We start from the raw sequence: 22331 nt of genomic DNA, 5'->3' as shown, positions 1-22331 counted from the left end.
TGTTAGAGTTTATCATAATAATTACTGTATTCTTGATATTTAAATGTTTAAATATAAACTTCGTAACTGACTGACATATGTATTACTGGTTTTGGAATCTTAATTGTGGTAAAATGCAACACATGCAGTCCACAGGTGATGAAAGACTATTCATCATATTTTGCTTGATACTAAATTTATCGTTCTAAGAATAGTGAAATTTAATATAGCCACCACATAATTCATATTTTGTATAAATATGAAATTAATAAAGTGAATTGACAACATTAAAAAAAAAATAATAATAAAATAAAACTATTAATATTATACTTAAATACTATGTGAAATATACACTACACCAACCATCCTATAGTGGGGACAGAAGGCAAAGAAAATAAAGAATATATTTGATTCAAATAAAAAATTATTTATTAAATTTTACAAAAATATTAAAATCCCTTATGGTCTTCATAATTGTATATAGTTTGATATTTGTACGTAATTATTGCGATTTATTTATTTATATGTATTTACACACGTGAAGTCAAATCAAAACCAATAGGTGATATCTTAAAATATCAAACTGTTTAGGATTGTAATTTTTTTTTTAATTTCTAATATTGTTATAATATATTTCATCGTAACGAATGGTTTTTAATGATTGTATAATATAAAAATTAACAGTGTCCTACGATAAATTATGATTTATATTTATTTAAGCAAAACGTAATATAAACAATTTCTATTGATTTCGCGGTAAGAACTTTAAATTGGTTCAGAATTAAATCTGTGTTTTTTGAGAAGTGAAATTTAGATAAACAAAGAAAAATGTGATGTAATGTTTAAACCAAAATCATATACATAAATAATGATACTAATATTTTTAGATTTTTTTTTGATTTTTTTGATAAAATGTTTAGTTATATTGTTCTCTTAATGATTTTTATCTATCACTTATTTATTTTATTGTTTAAATAGACATAGTATTGATTTTAACACCGTAGTAAAGAATTGAAAGGTTATACTTTCTTACTTTCTATTTAAAAATTTAGAGATCAATATTAAATAACAAATTTTATATTTTTAGATATTTTTTTAAATAATGCGTCTAAATAGTATCTTGTGAGCTTGAAATAACAAGCATTGATAACTAAATATAATATGTTTAGATAAAAATAAAATTTTAAAATATCACAAATTAGAAAAATTTGGGTTTTGAGCTCACGAATTTAGTTAAACTAATACAAATGCTTGAATTTTAGCTAAAATATGCAGCTCAACTCTGCAATTTTCGATTGTATTCATACGGGGAGGGGGGGAGGGGCACACTTATTGTTGAATGTTTTGATAGACTTATCCCGGAAGGCATATTCATTAACGGTTTTAAATTGAATGCGTGGCGGTTACCTTTATGTATTATTATTTATTGTTTATACAATGTCACTAAAATCATTCTCTGCGCGCTTGAAAATACGTAAAACGACGACGACACTGTATAATATTATACCACGCTATTCTTCAGGCAGGGGTAATGGATTGTTAGGTTTTCGCGATATATGTTGTACACTTAGGTATATACATTCGCTGTGGGTTAATCGACACGCCGAAGAAAATTGTTTACAATTAATTCGCCACCCCTAATGTTGTTATAAAATATGATATTCTGTACCCGACTACCACGGCGTTTTTCGTATACGACGTGTCAATTTTCAAAGCTCATGGTGCCGTACACTATTTACTCGTATATATATTATGTGTACTGCGTGTTATAGATAATAAAAGCATTTACAAAATTTACAATGACGTCAAGTGAACAAGTTGAGTGAGAGGGAGAGAAGTTAGCGATGCATTTAATATCTATACACAGTTTTAACACTGCACGTCGGCGGGTGGCGAAAATGGTGAGTATATAATATAATATACCACATAACATTGTTACGACGCTGAATACCACACAATAAACATGTTTGGTATACGCGTAGTCGTTTCCGTGACTGTAATATATACCGTCAAAAATGAGAAAAAATAGTATTAAAAAGCATTTGCCATTTATACGTAAAGGTATAATAATATAAGATTATGCATACCTAATAATATTGTGCGCCAACTGATGAGTAAGTTATACTATCATCGATACCCCTGCGGTTTAAGAGGTACCATGTATAAAAACTTATTGTATATTAAAATTTATATAGTATAAATATACGTATTATTGAATTTTTTTTACTTAATATAAATTCTACATCACAAAATATTTTTGAATAAATTACATTTTCGATTTTTATCGTTATAATTGTTTAAGTCATTATTTTTTTTAAAAGACAACATACATATTTAATTTTACATTAATTCTAATAAGAATTTTTTTACTGAGAATTTAGTTGTAAAGCAAAAAAATTATGAACCATAGTAGTTGATTTATCATAAACATTTTAATTATAGATGATCTGAGTAGAGTGACATAGACTTACCCCAAAATATATTCGTACACTTCATTGTAGATCTAAAGCTAAACAATGTTGTGCTGCGTTCACAAACTATGCAATAAAAAAATATTATTAAAAATATATACATAAACAGATACAATGCCTGCATATATTATAATTTATAAGATTTTATAGTGATAATATACTTTGTACATCTACCTACCGCAGCATTGCAGTAATACGTATATTATAGTAATCAAAATTCAGGTACCTACATAAGATTCTCATATATTGTATTTTGCGTTAGTAAACTTTTTATTAATATCGATTTATATTTTCATAGGCTAAAATTAGTAATTTTACGAAAATATTTTGTGTTTTTAGTCTAAGTGGGGCCAACCCACTACATTGAGTGAACCTTGTGGGTTTAAAAATTAACCTAACTTCACACACCTTTCAAAATATATACTGCTAAGTATATTTGATATTTACAATAAAAAGCTTTCGGGTGGCTTAATGAAAAAAATTGTATTTTCACATATACCTATTGAGAAAAATAGTTAATTTTTCTTTTCTGGAAGTCATTATTAATGATAATTATTATAAAGTTATCATTATTTATAATTATCTCACTTCAAAAATAAGTGATAACTGCAAAAAATAATATTTATTAAGAAAAAAACTTAATATTATTACTTATATCAATTTCATGGCTTTAGAATAACTTCAATAATTATTCAAGCTAATTTATTAATTCATCATATTATACAATGGAATTTAGTCATTACTAAAATACTAAACCTATATAAAATATAATTAAATTACGTATTTTACCATTTATTTTTGATTAAATAGGTAATTACAAATAAAATATATAATATAGTTTATTGTGTTTTTTTAATGTTTTGTAGATGTAAATGTATGGATTGTAATTTATAATTAATCATGGGTATGGATCAAATAATAAATTTGAGTATGTAGGTACCTAAATATTATTATGACATCAGATTGATGAAAGTTTTACTTATAAACATTAGTTTATGCATAAAATATATTTTTATTTTGTTACATCACACTTACTCATATATTATTTGTCGAGGATTATTAAATCTACAGCATAAAATAAGCACGTGATCTCTGTAAACTGTTATCGCGATCGTGGCGATTTCCCACATGTTTTTATGCGTTATTGATAAATCGCGTAGAACATTAATTTGGCTAGATATATTAGGGGTTAAGGATTCGGTGGTCTTATCTGAAATGTCTGTTATTGTTGCGCTAACAAAGGGTATGTGCGCAATCAATATATGGAATAAAGGAATAATAGTGGGGAAAAAAAAGGTCGTCCTTTACGTGCTAGCGCTGGTAGAGAGAGTATAGTGTAGTTAAAAAAGCAAAAAAAAGGCGTGGTTAGAGTTATAGTGTAAAACGTGTGTACTTAACGTTAAATATAATTCTAATGTTTCTTTCTATATAAGCTCACGTTTTTTAATTAGATTTGTGAATTTTATACGAACAACTATGGGTTACTAAATCTATGGTGATAACTAAGAGTATTTAGAGAGGAAGAAAGGGCAGTACTTATTTGCGCAACCATTTTTCTTTAGTTTATAAAATATGGCCCTATTATATCTTAATATTACATGTGAGTATAATGATAGATTGAATGCGATTTTATAAGTATGCAATAGTATAAATTACTTTTTTATTTAATTACCTATGTTTTTATTTATATAAACTATAAAAGACTACAAATCGTTGCATCAAAATAAGTATGATTTATTAATAATTGTCAAAAAATAAAAGAAAACAATACTAAGCTGTTATTGTATTAATAATTTTTTATTGGAAGAAAAAAAATATTTTCAATATTATTTACCTTATTATAATTTTTAAATATTAAAAATTGTCATCAAGTACTACAAATAGTTGATTAAAGAGCATTACGTTCATGATATCTTTTTGGAAATAAATAATAAAATTATACTGTGCTATAAAATAATAAATTATACAACTGCTGGCTAAACCCATACTGCCATTACACATACTGTCTTTACACATTTATTATAATTTCATAATTTTCAATAAATAATTTAATATTTACAATATTTTCATGAACAGAAATCAAGAAAAAATATATATATTTTTTGTAAACTTTTAATACATTTTAATAAATATTATTAAGATCGTATAAGTTCGTATTGTTTCAATGTATAACTTCATATACTTATAAAGCATTATCAATTTTTAATTTAATACAAAATATTATTTTGAAAAGCCATTTGGTCAACGTCAACTGTCGTGAATATAAAAAAAATATTAACTAATGATGTGAATACGTGGTATATTACCCACTATTGGCTGACTTAATCAATACTACGAGTCGTTACGTGACTGCAGTGATATAGGAAAAAAATAATACGCGTCTTAACATTATTTTGTATTATGTACACGCATAATTAGAAATGCATCTACAACTATGATAATATTATTATGTAAAACTGTTGTTTATTCGAAATGACACTGGCGACAGTGCCATTTTAGATGTTCGGATGTGGTTAATTTGTTGTGAGATAATACCTATCACAAAACATATAGGTTAAATCTGGAATTGTATTGTTTTGATTACTTATTTCCACATAATATATAATATTATATTATTATGAGCAGTGCTTGTCAATTTAATAACGTTAACATTAATGGCATAATCTCACGTAGGATAAATTTTATTATTTACTATAAACATATTTTCAGTATATATATATATAATAGATGGTTATTATTTCTTTAAAATTCGTAAATGAAATATTCATGAGAAAATAGTTCGGTTGGTAAGTTTTTAGTTAACCGTATAGTAATGTATTTCCTAATCGGCTCAACAAAAATGTTCGTTTCGTAACTTTTTCCTTGTACCATACATCTATAGCATCCTGAAAAGTTTATCAAGAGAAACAACTATCTTTTAGCAATATGTTCAAAAGAAGTTTATGTTGTTTATGCAAACACACCTTACTTTTACTATGTCTTAAACCTCATATGGATCATAATAATAATATTATACTAGAATAATATCTACTTTTTTTAAGTAATAATATAAATATATAAAATATACATTTATCGGGTTATAATTTTATTTATTATGTTTTATTTTTTAATAAGTCCATCATCATTTTGAGTTAAGTTTGAATATTAGACGTCGAATCGGAAATCTTATTGTCAACTATTTGAAGCGAAAGAACTGCCTGCGTGTATTAAACATTAAATTACAAAACATAGCATACAGGATTTCATTTTTATTTGTTAACTGTACTACGAAGATTCATCTTAAAAATATTGTAACTTATAAGTCCACACAGGTTTGCTCGATATTTTTCGTAAACTTTAAACTGTTACAACAGTTAACGGAAATCTCATAACAGTTTTGATTTAGATTTTTACAAAACGTCTTTAGAAATTTATAGCTAGAATATATTAGTTCATTCTAGCGAACTTCTATGAAACTTCTTATCCGTCGTCTCAACACATTAATATTAATCAATGTGTTTCAGTATTATATAATATGATAGGTACATTAAATTTTCGTTTTCAATATTTATTTTTTAAATAATATGCGTATACTAAATCTACTGTTATATATTTGAACTATTACATTGTTTAAAACTAAAGGGTTTACGACTTAAAAATATAAATTTTTGTCTTGGCACTTTTAATCATTTCAACACGGAAAACTTTATAATAATTAGATACTCCCTCAAAATGTTTACAGCCGCTTACGGATTTTTCGTATTTCTTAAGGAAGGTATATCGTCGTCAGAAATTCATGTATTATACATTTACTTTTACTGCGAACACTAAACCATAATAAATATTGCAGTAAAGGTACACATACATTGCGCAAAAGGATTTCACTATAAACCACGTACAGGATATCCCTGAACAACGTATTGTACGTGGTAGTAGTCACCGTAGTGGTGGAAATAACAAAAAAGGGTTGTTAATGGGTTGTTTTAGTATGCTTGATATCTAAGAATATTTAATGTCAATTATTGTTTGTGTGCGCATTTATGATAACGCGATAAATCGAATAGTTATAGACTAGAGAATCGTTATTATAATATTTATAATATAATTGTAGTATTGGGAGTCAAATAACTGGCGAAGGCGATCAGTTTGTTTCGTAAAATATTATTTAACCTATCGGTGTACGGTACTCGGACGTCGGACGACTAAAAAATAATTGCTAAAATCTGAATAGACAAATAGGCCGTGATAAAATAGGTGATTCGCATGACACGTAAATTATTATACCCAAGAACGGGGATAATATTATGGGGACTTGTTCTATATATTTATATGAGCGACACAATAATATATTAGGTGTAATATCTCTCGGGGGGAGACTAAGTACGCGGATCGGTTATATTATCCTTGCCGAGTGCCACGGCATGATGTGTAAGGCGCACGCGAACATATATTTGCATATTAAACCACGGACCAAACAAGGGGAAGTGTTATCTTCTTCGTCTTAACCTCAGTCTTATAATATTTTCTTTTACTACCATTAATACTTTTACTATTCATACCACTACTACTACTACTACTACTACTATAATACTACTTCATCTAAAACAAATACTACTAATACTTCGGATTCGTCTCATGTTCCAACTACAGCCACCGAATGTTTTATTACGGTTGCTTTAAGTGTAGCGTCAGATGCCGTGTATTTAGACGCCGCTTTTTGAAAGATGACTAGCAATATAACGCTGTCACGATACGTCATATTATTATTATTATTATTATTATTATCATCGTCGTCTTCGTCGTCCTAAGCAGCACTTTGAGATTTGTTTAGTGCTTTTACTGCGGTAATAACGGCCATTAGTCAGTCCGCGAGGCTATTTGAAATCCACAGTGAAACACAAGAGGTTGCAGTGTAAAGTGTATTAGCAACTTCGACCCTGGGCCTGATTATCGCGGTTCTATAACACCCTAGTGGTCTTACAGTAATTAATGACAAGAATGGTTTTGTTCTACGTGTACTATGTGTATATGGGAAGCACCTATCTAATTGTGCGTATTTGTACTAGAAATCGTACTATTCTTTAAAAGTTTGTACAAATATTAGGTAATTAAATTAATTGTATGAACTAATGATGTATAGGCTTGACAAAAAATTCTGAAATTAAATTACAATATGCATCGTGCACGTATCAGTTAGTATTAAGTAATACAGATTATACAGGTTAGGTCACGTACTATACAATTTATTTACTATGTATGAAGTTGTAATTTATGTTTAATAAATTATTGCTCTGACTTCTCATAAAGTCATAATATAATTTGGTTGAAATTTCGAAAACAAATTCCTAAGCCACGCGTAAATAAAAAAAATATACTGATCCGTTTGAAAATAAAAATGAAACAAAATGTGGATAACGGATAAAATGTTTTATTGAGATCGGTGTCACACAAAGTTTAGCCTTTAACTTTTAAAGTTTCTGATTTCTTTTTAAATCTTTCACACCACATATCAGCCTAGACATGTTTACAAACATATTTACGTAAGTACATGTTATAAAACTGCTGTTTCAAGTAGTATTTCTGTTATTGGTTTTTTTTTCTTTTATTCTAATTCAATATTTATATTCTTATTTTATTTTTGCCGAAATTATTAAACACATTTGCTGTACACCATTTTTTTATTAATGATATTTATATGTTTGAGTATTGTTTTACTATTTTGAATTATAATAATTGTTTGTATTTATAAACAACAACAAATTTAAAAGTATATATTTATTTATATAGAATATAAGCTTAACTGCCGGAACATACATACTTATTGTCTACACAAAATACAAATAATTTTTAGATTCTGAACGGAGTGATGAATGTATTGATTTTATAATGATGTGTGTTTTTTTATTTTTGTGTATGTCATCACGTTTTGGAGTAATAATAGTGCTTTGATTTTTGATTTCAGTCCCTCTTTAAAAAGGAAATTGAATCTAGTTGGTACTTTGGGGGGGATCAAAAGTAAAAAATGTCCAATAGTTTTCAAAAGTGGCAGGAATAACCCTGAAAAAGTAACAGAAAAACGGGAATTTTTACGCATAACCACTTTTTGATAAAATTGATTTTTTGATTTTGCTGTAACTCATTGTAATCATTGTAAATACTTGAAATTTTCACCAAATGTTTATATTAACGTTCTCTATTATATTTAGATTTTTTTTAAACTATTTATAGACCATTGAAATTTTCAATTTTTCTAATTTTTATTTTTGAAATGCCGATAAAAAAAATTGGCTGTCCAAAAAATTTTTAAAACTGAATACAAGGTTTACTATAAGTTGTTCTTATTGTAATAAAAAAAAAAATGAAAAAAATGTTATGTTTAAAAGCATTAAAAGTTCAAATGTTTACAAAATATGTCAAAATCGTAAACATTTGCAAGGAAATTCATAAAATGTTTGTGATTTATATCTAAGGTTAACAAACCAAACATAAGGTTCTCCATAACATTTTCTTCAAATAACTGTATAAAAAAAACTCCAGCGTCAATATAGAAAAAAATTATTTTTTTACGAAATCAGTAAAATAACGATATATTACAATTTAAATATAGGTAATAAATATAATATATACTACTAATTATACTAGACTGATAAATCATCTTCGTTCAGATTTTTTGGTATATAATGATACCTATCGTTGCATTCAAATTTAAGACATCCATTATAGTGACCTAGTCATCTCCATCTCTACTAAACAGCAGAACGATATCTACTTGATCACCTTTTTTTTAAATTTAATTTAATTTAACAACAAAAGCAGTTTTTACCTATTTTTTGATTGGTTTTTAAGATTTATTTCTATTAAATTTATCATGTTCAATAATTTTTGTTTTCTAATTTTTTTAACTGTATATAAGTAAATAATATTAAAAAAATAAAAGGAATCATCCAATATTTTTATTAAGTTATGATTAATATTGTCCATATTATACCTTTAAATTTAAAACAAATATAAGACCTATTTTTATAAGTACATTATAGCAAAGTTTAGATAATATTAAATATATATTAATTTTAAATATAATTTATTTCTTAAACCAATCTATGATGGCAGTTTTATTATTTTATTAAATCAATTTTGATTGTTTAAATATTAGTACCTTGTATTTAAATATATTTATCCATCATATACATATTATATATTATACGTGATAATAATAAGATAAACAACTTTAATTTGCCTCATTATAAAATATATATAGTTCAATATTATCTTAATCATAATTTTGCCATTGTAATATATCGTTTAAAAAAAAAATGTTAACTCTATTTTTTCAGTTGAGATTTAATACTGCATTTTATGAACATAATAATTTTATATCTAACTATTATAAATATAAAAAAAAAATCCAGTCAATCCATTCAAGTTTATTGTTAATAATTTTAATTAAATAATAATAGTTATTATTATTTATATTATTGTTCTCTAAAAATAATATTGAGTTGGAGATATTTATTTTATATGATTTATCGTCGTAATAATTTGGGAAATATATACACGCTACAGTATTTGGTGTTATAATACAAGACAATAGTATTATGCTGCACACTTGGGTTTTTGTAACTTATTATATTAATATATTATTGTTGATTTAGCTAATTGAAATTTGTGTGTACCGAATACGATGTAATGCATATTAGACACGTGTACATTACGATAGGTTTCGGTAAAAACATAATATACCAATGTATACCTACAAATTCTATGTTAAACTCAATAATAGTGTACTATATAATAATGGATAAATCATGTTTATTACTATAAATATTTAAATTAAAAAAAATGTCTAGTAAACAGCTAACTTACTCAATAATCAAATATATATGGATTTATTTCATGGTAATAAAAAAAATGCATATGATAAAAATGTAAAATGTATTTTGACAAAATTATTACTAAAATTAAAGCAAATAAATTTATTTTACTCAAATAAAATATCAGTATTTAAAAGATAGTTAAAAACATAATTATGTAAAGAATTTAAAGAATTTAATTTTTTTTCACAAACTACAAACTTGGAAATTAAAATTTACGCATAGCATGAGAATCACTGTAAATACATAAAGGAAAAGCTTAAACTTTTAATTTATTTCAAGAATTTATGATTGACTAATAATATCGTCATTTTTTATAAGATGTAGTATTGAAATATTATATAATATAACAAAGTCCTTTAAATTAAAAATTATATTTCATGGAGTGACAATTTGCAATATTTTTTATATTTCGGGTATTTTTTAATACCATATATTGACAATTAAAATTCTGTTGTTATTTATTTATATCATATATCTTATATAGCCTCTTAAATAAAAAAAAAAAATTAAATTTAAATTAAATTTAAATTTAAAAATAAAAATAGGTACCTATTTATAGAAATAATAAAAATCTTAATACCATAAAATAATTAGAAAATTACTGCAAAGCTATGGAATCGATTAATGATAGATAATTTCTATTATTATCTTTAAAAAAAAATGTTATTTCTCGAGTTATATAGATTTTAATCTTATATTACAAGAATTTTGTTGTATTTTATGCATTTTTAAACCTATACTATTATTCATAAAATCCTACTTTTTATTTATGCGTATTGTTTGAAAACATTCGTTATTTCTTTTTGTGTTTTATTGTACCTCGGAGAATTCTCATATATCCTTAGAGTACTATTCATCCACCAAATATTTCGCATTCCACCGTTGGTTCGTGTTTGGTTTTATTGATCTCTATTCCTTATTTTTGAAAAATTAACGGCGTACTTCAAAATACCGTTCAATTTCCTCAAAATATCCGTTACAACGTTGTAATAATTATAATTACTTTATTTTATATAATTTGAATATATAATCTAAAAAACATGTATCTATGTGTTTATTTATCTGTATATTATTTTAAAATATAAGAAGAAATATTTGGAACTGTAACTATTATACATCATAAAATATATTATGTGAATTTATAATGATACTTACCAATACAAAGACCGTTTCATGTTAAAAAATAAATAAATAGTGGCTGTTGAAAAAATGAGTTACACATTATTCATTGATTCATATTGTTTTCTTATATTGATATTAGCAGTAGTCAAAATGGCTCAAAATAAGTGGAGAGATGCTTAACAAATCAGATTACTTGATTTCATTATAACATTCTTCACACTTTATTTAATATATATTTTTTTTTAATTTAGCAATTACTGATCAACTCACACATGATATACCATACACATACACTTATCAGTTATAAACAAAACATTGTCAGAAATTACGTTTAGATATTATAGCATATAGCTGCATCTTAACTTCTTGTCATTAATTTCGTTATTGTTTTGTATTTAATTTTTTCTAAGATAAAAATATAATTCTAGTAAAATACTATAATTTAATTTTTAAATGAAATATTTTAAAAATATAAAAATATGTAGGTACTTCATTAAAAAAAAATATCTTATGAGAGATGACGTTATTCTGGAAAAAATAAGTAAAGGGTTGAAAAATGTAAGTTTAAAAAGTAGAGGGATATCATCTCCTATCTATCCCACTTCAAGTACGGGATATAAGATAGTATTTTTAAAATTAATTTATATTAAATTTTACTTAAATAATTAATAAAAATGTGCAATTTATAATAATATAAAATTTATTATTAACTCGCAGATAATATATTTTTTTTTAATTTCTATGATAGAATTCATTAAGACAAAATATATTAATACCAATTTAATTTTATTAAAATATGTTTCATGAATAAATCTTGTGACGATTTTATTGCTTTTATCCTATTTATACATAAAATTATATATTTATGAACACAATACTAGTACATATATTATATAAGAATGAAAAATAACAAACTTGAATAAATATTTTGAGAAAATAATTCATTATTTAATTTTGTAAATGTATTTATTTTGATCATTTAAAGTACATGAATACCATACACAATCTATATATTGAAAAAAATATTTCATCATCCAAAAATGTCGTCGGTGCTCTATAGATGGTATACATATTAATAACAAACTTTGGAGGTTAATTTATTTAACTGATTTGTTGTATAAATTTATAATTTACAATTCACCTCATACGATGAAAATCAAAAGAACCCATATTAGCATAATACCAAGTATAATAGTAGTATGTTTAAATTAAAGATAAAATATGAAAATCAAAACAATTTAGCACAACAACAGACTTCTTGTATCAATTATATTGTACGCAACTACAGAAATATAGGTGTAGAAATATTAAATTATAAATAAAAGAATCGTATAAATTACTCTGATGTATTGTAGATTTTTTGTGTATTTTAGTCATTGAATAGGTCACTATAATAGATGTATTAAAGTTCAATTCAATAATTAATCATTGCTTACGAAAAACAAGTCTGGACATCACGGTATGACAGTCTTATTTTGATATATTTATAATTTAATTGTATAACATCTAGTAAGCCGGATGGTAGATTGACCTTATATTTTCCAATAACATGGTATATTATAATATATTATATTATTATTGTTATTAATTTAGAAACAAATACAGACGTACCATAGAAAGATTTAAATAAGTTCATAGATTAAAATTTTGTAATACTATAACAATAATTATAAAATTATCATGTATAATATAGCTATATAGCTGTTTAACATACAATAACATTTTCAAAACAATATTTTTGGCAAATTTAACTCAGTATACCGTATAACTAATAGTAAAATAAATACATTTTATAGCAATATAAATACTATAAATATATATATCATTAAATATACTTTTAATATAGGGTGATTGTCTTCCCTTGGGATGGTTTTTTGTACTGATATGGCTATACAATGATTTATCATTGAACTCAAATTTACACATACATCACAGTGACTTTTTCAATGCTGAGGTGCACTTAACATCCACTATAAAACAGAGCGGTTACCTACTTTCCCCTTTTTTAAATTGCATTGTATGTATAAAATAATAATAAACGTAATGGCGAAATGTTCCAGGTCCCTAAAAAATTACTGTTTTATGAATAACAAATATAAAACCGTTAAAGAATTGTTATTTTTCGTTTAAATATCCAATTTCGTGAAATCTTGGACTTCAAATGACTAAAAAATTGCGCGTATGCATTTTTGATATTTTTAAATTGCTTTATAAAAAACTTATGAAGAAAATAGTTTCTTTTATTTATTTCCAAGTTTTTTTTTTTTATCAAACGTAAATATTTTTAACAACATGTATATTATGTATATAAAAATTAAAAAAAAATTAAGTTACAATAGAATGTTTCAAGTTACTGCAATAAATATGTTTTTAATTAATCCAATATAACGATAACTGTATTTGGAGGAATATTTATTTCATGTTTGAATATCTATTCAATTTCGTTAACATTTAAAATTTTTTTCCAGTAAGAATTTATCTGGAAATGTATATTATTAAAGTTTAAAGCTTTAGTTAGTACAATTTTAAATGATCGTGATTTTTTTTTTAAAAAAGACCATTATAATTCTAACATTTCTAACTTTAAATAGTTATAAAAATGTGAATAATATGTACTTTCGATATTTTAAATTTACATTGAACATTGTTTTAAATTTTCTAATATTTTGATTTATAAAGAAAAATTCTAAATACATAAAAAAAAAAAATGGTACGATAAGTGGAAAATACCAAGTCCATAAATAGACAAAAATATTTGAATATTACATAACAGTCAAAATATTTTGAAAATGACGTATGTCTATATAATGGTTTTATCAATATTTTGTGAACATTTCAAGTTTCTAGGGTTTTCATTAATGAAAATATAATAAAAAACAAAATATTGTTAAAGCTCGTTTTGTGTAATATTCCCAGTTTTTAATTTTTTGTAGTGTTCTATACATACATTATCTAGAATTATTAAAACAATATTTTTATCTCATCATTAAGAATCTAAAATGTATAAATATTGAAATGTAATATAAATTCGGTTTCGAATGCACAACTACTGTTAAATACAGTCAAATTACCGATACAAATATTGAATCATACCATGAAACCATAAATTAATCCATCTATAAATAAAATATTGTTCATCATAGTTTTTGTTACACTACTTATATTTTAATTATAATATAACTGTTATTAAACATAAAACAGAATCTACATACTTTGTGGTCACATTGATCACTATTTAATAGTATTTTTATAATCACTTAGATTCCGAAAGCACATGTTGTATTTGAAAATAATAGATAGTAATTAGTTTATAACACATAATAAAATTTAATAATTATTTCTATTTTTTTTCCTTATTAAATCACGCTGATATAATTTAATCCCAGTTTGGAGAAGTCCATATACGTTATATTTGTTTAGAAATATACAATATATATAATTTAGCTATGTGCACGTATAATATATTTGTCCTTTCTGTCTGATAGCTAATTTATCATAGAGTTTGCGTGCTTGAAAAATACGAACACGAACAAACATGTTTTCCATAAGATTAACTTCTAGCTCTATTAAAATAAATATCCTACTATTGCAAATCAAATTAATCAGTACTTGATTGATTTTTCATTTTTCATAGGGCATCAGAGAGGCTTAATTTTTATTAGTTGGCTAAAACTAGTGTAGAAGAATCATGGTAAATAGTATTTCTTCAATTTCAAACTTGTGGAATGGAGAGGATGGTAAAATATATTATAGAAGAATACCATGTGTTTAAATCGATTACGGTGACTGTAAGACCTCTAAAGTTATGTACAAAAAATAATGCTGGTGTTATTTTACAAATGTTATCGGTTTTCAACTTTTCCCTTATCCAGTGATCTTTACGTGTGTCACGTACTCACGTGTATCGATTTTTGAGATAAGCTTGTTACAACCGGTCATAACTTGACAACATGCCGTATGAAAACGAATTGATATTCAGTGAGATACCAGAGATTATCAAAAATTGTAATTAACTTCCTAGAATCTAAATACTAAACATTTATTAATGAATCGTTTAAAACTAGTATTTATTTTAATATGATTAAACGCGAGTTTATTAATATTATTAGCATATTTATTTAATAGAGATTAAATCAGGTATAATGGTACAAATAAATCAGCTAGATATATCTAGATCTTTTAGATGTGATTTATAATATTATTGTATCTTATCGATTTTTTTTTTTAATATCGTTACAGTTTTGATCGTAAATTGCCTTCTATAGTATAGGCGATAATCCGCTTAATACATTTTCATTATTGGTTTTAAAAAATTGTCTTATGATTAAAAATAACATTATATTGTTTTAAATACATGTTTAAGATAGAATATAAAAAAAAATTCTAAAATTTACATTTGAAAAAAATGGGTAGTCTAAATAATAAAGAAAAATATGTTCAATTGTTTCATTTCATAGCAAGATATCGTTTTCAATTAAATAAAGAGCTATACATTCCATATTATATTGCAGTTAATAGGCGATTAAAATAACAAGAATATCTGAGGCTGAAAGAATATAAGAGGCTTACGATGGTTTTGCGTAAAAGTAGATTTTTAGTCTTTCACATTAAAATATAGTTATCTCTTTTATTTCTGTGTTCCACCACTCTATTGTTTAGGTTTTTTCACATATGGTCCTTTATGAACATCAAACACATAAGCCTTTATTAATATGAGCATAGCTATGATTATAGTTTTGTTTGTAAAACATTTGACGATAACAGTTTGTTTATATCACAAACATAACCATTATGCATGAAAATTATGAATTATCAACGTAAAGTTAAATTGAAAGTCACTAAAAGTAAAGTACCTGTAAAAAAATATTATTAAAACTTAGATTTTTCCGTTTATTAAAAAAGTCGAATTTATAAAATATGGACTAAAAAAATTAATTTAAGAAATTAACCTGAATATCATAATAATTATTTTATCCTTGTAAGTGTATAACTAACAAATATTGTATGTTTCATATGTAATATAGATTAAGAGATAGATATAACTAAGCAATGTATTAGGAATTAGTCAGTTGTCAAGTAAAACTTAAAATATGTTTTTAATAGTTTAACATATTAACCAATAATTATGAAACATTTATATAAAAAATATAAAAATTATAATTATGATTTTAATTTTTAATATTTTAGTTGCAATATAATATTGATTATTATAGAAATCATTACTGCTTAGCCAAAAAAATATTATGATTATCGATATTATACTAAATAAAAATTACTAAAATCATATTTGTTTACTAAATAATAAAGTTTATAACCATCATATATTTTGAATAAAACAAAAATTTAAACGCCTAAAACATGTACGTATGAAAACATAAACTAAATAACCACCTCTATTTCTTACACAAATCAAATATTAATGACGAAACTAATGATAATAATAATAAAACTATGTACATTTTATATTATCGCGGTCATGTGCACAGTACTCATTTGAATCGTTATTTTAAATATATACTAGTTATATAATATTTCATTCTTATTACAATCATTGTGTTACATTGGAATACCACATTAGGTTCAGCTAGTGTACGTAGATTCTGTAGAAATTTATGTTGACGTATATAATTTGACAATGTAGGTATATGTTACAATCATTTCTTGACGCCGTACTCAGAAGTTTCTAATAGCTGGAAGAGGGTTATATTAAAAATATTTATGTTTCAAAAATTGATTTTCTTGTTTGTATATATGAAAAAAAAATTCTAGGGAGGTTGAACTTAAATCTAAACTAACTTTTCATCCACCGCGTTAGCGACACTGGTTCTTGTGATCATGTTTCCGATAAAAACAATGTTTTTAGAGAAATAAAAAATGATTATAATATGACTAGATTTATAATAAAACATTTGTTTTGAGAATAAATAATACCCGCCTTGGAATAAAAATAACAATAATAAATAGTTTTGTTAATTCAATATTAATATAATGATTATCATGGAAAATAATATAATAAAAATAGGTACTTCCGTGTTATCTCGACTACCAAAATATTTCCAAGACTACCTATAATGATCACCCCTGTTATCTCGAATACCACAATTTATTAAATGATAAAAAAATATATATTTTAACCTATTCTGAAACACGATAAAATGTAATTAATAAAAATAATGAATGGATATAATAGTATAAAACATTTATTTAGGTTTAATAATTTTTTTCAGGGGGGAAATAGGTTTTAATATCCATTAAAATTTTGTTAAACAAATAAATGAATGAATTGAAATATGTGTGTATTTTGAGTTATTTTGTATATCTAATGACTAATAAATTATGTTTAAAGAAATTAGAATAAAAAATATGCATATTGGTTGTCTATTGTTTTTGTTTATTATTATTATTAGAACGAATGAAATATATTTAACTTAAAATAATTTAGCAAAGTTACGTATTATCTTTACATTTTACAGTTTAGTGTCTTGAATTACCTACCCGCTTAGCTAATAAGCATAATATTACGGTTTCGAGTAACAATATGTGTGTAATAGACAATAGTGTACTGGTTATTTGGAAATGTCTTATAAGCGTCACAGAAACAAACAATGGTTGTCCATATATTTTGTACTTGGTTATAATATAATGGCTATCAAAAAAGAAAAACCTCAAAAAACACCCGAGATTAATAAACAATTCCATCGACTACTAGTATTATTATGTTTTGTATTTTGAATTTTTTATGTTTTGTTTTTATTTTATTGCGATTTGTGAATAAAAATAGTATAAATTATATTTTATATAAATATATAATATCATAATTATAAAATAATATAATTGATTGACTGGTTAAGCAGTAAGCACGTTATATATAAACTGTTTCATTCGATTATTGAGTGGATAATTCTTTTTAATTGAATGGGAAAACAATATTTTATGCTTTGTTTTTATTATTACTTATGAAAATTATTGTCCTTATTTTAATTATTATAACACCACGCGCACGCCTCTGAAGTTGAATTTTTTCTATTTTAGTAAGGTTCATATAGGATTTTAGAAATATAGAAAAATAAAAACACAAACAAAATAATATGCTAATGTAGTATGGTGCTTTTCGAACAGTTGCGTGTTTTCTAAGTGTATGATTTATAATAATAGTAATACAAAAAAAAATGTAAAATGCCATTAACTAATATGTTTATTCAACAATGATAACACCCATTTACTTGGCATACATTAAAATTTTAATTGAATAAATTGTTTATTTTGTTCATAGGAGATTTTTGTAAAAATTAGAAGCCACTGTTATTAATTAAAAACAATACATTTCAAACATCCTCTTATACGTTATATAAGATTATGTGATAATCATAAGAAGTCGTTCAATAATAAACTATACTTTGAAATGTATATAGTTTCGAATGTTTTAAAAATTAAAACTAAATTGTGCAATGTTTAAACTAAATCCCAATACATTAATTATTAGATAAATTATATTAATTAATTAAATTATTATATTCATTTTTCTTTATACTAATTTTATTCCAACGAGAATCGCTTTTCAAATGCATTGATTTATTATGACATCAAAATAATGTATTATAATAATCTGCTTACCACAACTGTCACAGGGGCCAAGACAGTAAAATATAAAACATATGTATTATTAAGCCAAGTGCTTGTTAGTCATTATTAATCAGATCATTTTTACTAATAATATTATAAAATATTTATCCATCAATATCTTAATAATATTGACTGATGTAATTATAAAATTGTCATTTTCCCTTTTTCTCGGTGACCTTATGATATACCTATATATTTTTTCATATTAGGTATTGTCGATAAAACAAAATATCCGGGGAACTATAAGCAACATAAACATAGAATTTAAAATTTAGTCAAAAATAAATTAAATTAATAAAAATAATAAATAATATAAAATATATAATACATTTTTATATCTAAGGTGAACGTTAAAATTGCACAGCCAGTCTATTGCCTTTTCATCAACTTTATGTAGTCAACAACTTATGATTTTTTTATATCAGGGGTGGCTAACCTACGGAATGAAAAACGTTAAAATATTTAAAATTTTGAAAATTTTGGTTATTAGAAAGTCAAAGAAATAAATTGTATGCATTTTAAAAATTATAATTACAAACAAATATGGCCTACCTATAATTAATCTGTAAGTTTATTTTTATATTTAGAAAATATAATTTCGTTTGAAAAATTTTTAAAACCTTGATTGGAAAAATTTGGCACTTGAGCCAAAAATAGGTCGCCACCCCTGCTTTATATCAATAGGATTTCTATGGTATGTGTGATAGTTTCGATTTTACCACAGTCATAGTGTATTCCTCATTTATAAAAGAGGCAGTTACATATTTTATTCTGTTGTGTATGTATAATCAAATAATATAGGTGCCTTGTGTTATAAACCGAACAGATTATCTTCTTCATTCTAATCTGACCTAGACATTACTAAATTCAGATTAAAATAAAAATTAATAATAATAATCTGCTTTATAATTTATGCTAAAAATAGAAGAGCTCATTATAAAAAATAAGTTTGTATCACCTAAGAGCACTGGATTAAGAGCCATGCAAAATTAAAAATATTTTAAAACATTGTTTTTAAGTATAATGAAAAATTTCGAAAATAAAAATTTGTTTAGTTGAATTATTAAAAGAATAAATGAGGATAGTATACTAGGTAAATGGTAAATAGTGAATCATCATGTATAATATATGAACCACAAGCAAACCCATCATACCAACATAGTATGGACGTTGGCTATCCCTCCTTTATCTTTACCAAATAATACAGTACTGTACAGGATCATACTTAAACCCGGAATATATTTATACATCATAGATAATAGCACAATTGTTATGTATAAATGTCAGATGAAGACTTCCGTGGTTTGCGGTTACCTGTATATTATATTATTATAATGGTAGACACTAGACACGATAATAATAATATTAACATTTAAAATAGTGTGTCTGCTCTATATTTAGTTGCTCGGAAGCTACACTCATGGTCTACACTATTCTATATTATTTTAGAAGAGCGTTGTTTTTTAGTTATTTCATAGCGATCTATGGTATTTTATTATTTTGATGGCAGTTAATAACGATAAAAATGAAAATATTAGGAAGAGCGCAATACAGTTGATGACGCATATATAGTTTAAATTCACTAGGGTATTTTTATGCTCCAGAGAATAGTAAAATATTCGATTATTTATATACTTCATTGTGTATCCAATCTGCTGGAGACAATAAAAATAGTCGTTTTAACATACAGAATATCATACTTATTACTTACACTTCAGTAGTATTTTGAATACATTTTTAAAATATTAATTTTGCTTTTATTTTTATTCAAACCTTAATTATTAACTTTCATAATAACGAAATTGAACTATACTTAGCACCTCTAAACTTTTATCAAGGATCTAAAAGGTTTAAAACATTTAAAAAATTCTAAATTTAATAATATGTATTTAAAACTGTTATTGAATTAAGTTTTTTTTTATGTTGACAATTAGGCAGCATTACTATTAAAATTATTGAATATTATTAATATATAAATAACATAATATTCTAGACAGTGTATAGTAATTCTACTAAAATAATAATCATTCATTACCATATTAAAATAGTCTAGAATTCCAATACATGAATATGTTAAATTTTTATCGTATAATCTAATAAATAATATGGTTATTGTGTAAATAATTAAAAATTCCCAAACAAAGTCTAGTAAAAATATATTTTGATTAACTAATGTGTTTTGCAAAAATATCTTGAATATTATTATTTTCTTTTTAGAAGGGTGTTTGAATACTTGTTCTATGCTAAATACTTTTAGAAAGTATTTTATCCAAGTATGCAAAATACCAAGTTATTATAATATTATGCATAAATACTTGGGATGCGTCTATAAATTATATATATATATCAATGTGACCGTATTATAGGTAATTTATATATAAGAATGTATACATCAAATTGTTATTATATTATAAGCATTTAAATTGTGTGTGTGTGTGTAGGTAGTTTGTAAACGAAGTGACGACTTGCTAAACGATCTTTCTTCTTCAGAAAGGGTTAGAAACTTGTAAAGAGAGTTATTAGACAACCGAAGAAAATATTAAACGAGTATACATTATATACGGACGTATAATGTATCGATAGCCATAATAACACCATAAACCGATAACGGGTATGTCCACGCGCGCACGGTCATCACGGTCAAATCTTATCTGAATGGCAGACGACGTATTGCGAGCATATTATGATAATATTAAAAGGTCGGCTGCGGCGGTCGCGTATAATAACGGGTTGGCTACGGTCTGGCGACGACGCTATTTCAGAGATATTGCTCGGTCAAGTTTTGTGCGCGTCCGGTAAACTCGACTGCGCGTGGTGTCGTTACTGTTATTAATATTATTATTATTATCATCATCATAGAGGTATGGTACCTACCCTACGTATCGCGCGTGTTTCGGACGTAAAATTACACATAGTGTGTACGCACACGAACTGACGTCGCCGCCTCCGCTCCCTCATTACAATATCATACACACCGTCCAGCTTGGCCTTTATTATGTAGGTAATTACAATTATTATGACGTGCACAGCAGGCTATTATGTGCGCAGAGCATAGTGCCACGCCGCGGGTGTGTCTGATGGTCAGCGCAAAATTGTTATGCGCGTACATAGTCGTAATAATAGTATAATAGTATAGTAAGTAATTACACGCGTACCTGTGTTATAATATTATATAATATTACATATTTATTTGAGAAAGTGTGCCTATATAGGTAGTTTAATATTATTACGTGCAGCGGTGCAGCTTGTGTTGTGGTGGTGGGAGGGACTGACGGTGCACATC

At 25.0% G+C, this 22331-nt stretch overlaps 1 protein-coding gene across 1 annotated transcript in view; it reads left to right on the top strand.

The window, feature by feature from the left end:
• LOC132929609 (head-specific guanylate cyclase) overlaps positions 1–22331 on the top strand; it is a 237184-nt gene that overhangs the window by 13476 nt on the left and 201377 nt on the right. The window lies entirely within an intron of this gene.

Source organism: Rhopalosiphum padi, chromosome 4 (genome assembly GCF_020882245.1).
Source record: "Rhopalosiphum padi isolate XX-2018 chromosome 4, ASM2088224v1, whole genome shotgun sequence".
NCBI classification, from domain to species: Eukaryota; Metazoa; Arthropoda; class Insecta; order Hemiptera; family Aphididae; genus Rhopalosiphum; species Rhopalosiphum padi.
The sequence above is the reverse complement of the archived record's forward strand: the minus strand, read 5'-3'. Positions and strand labels throughout refer to the sequence as shown.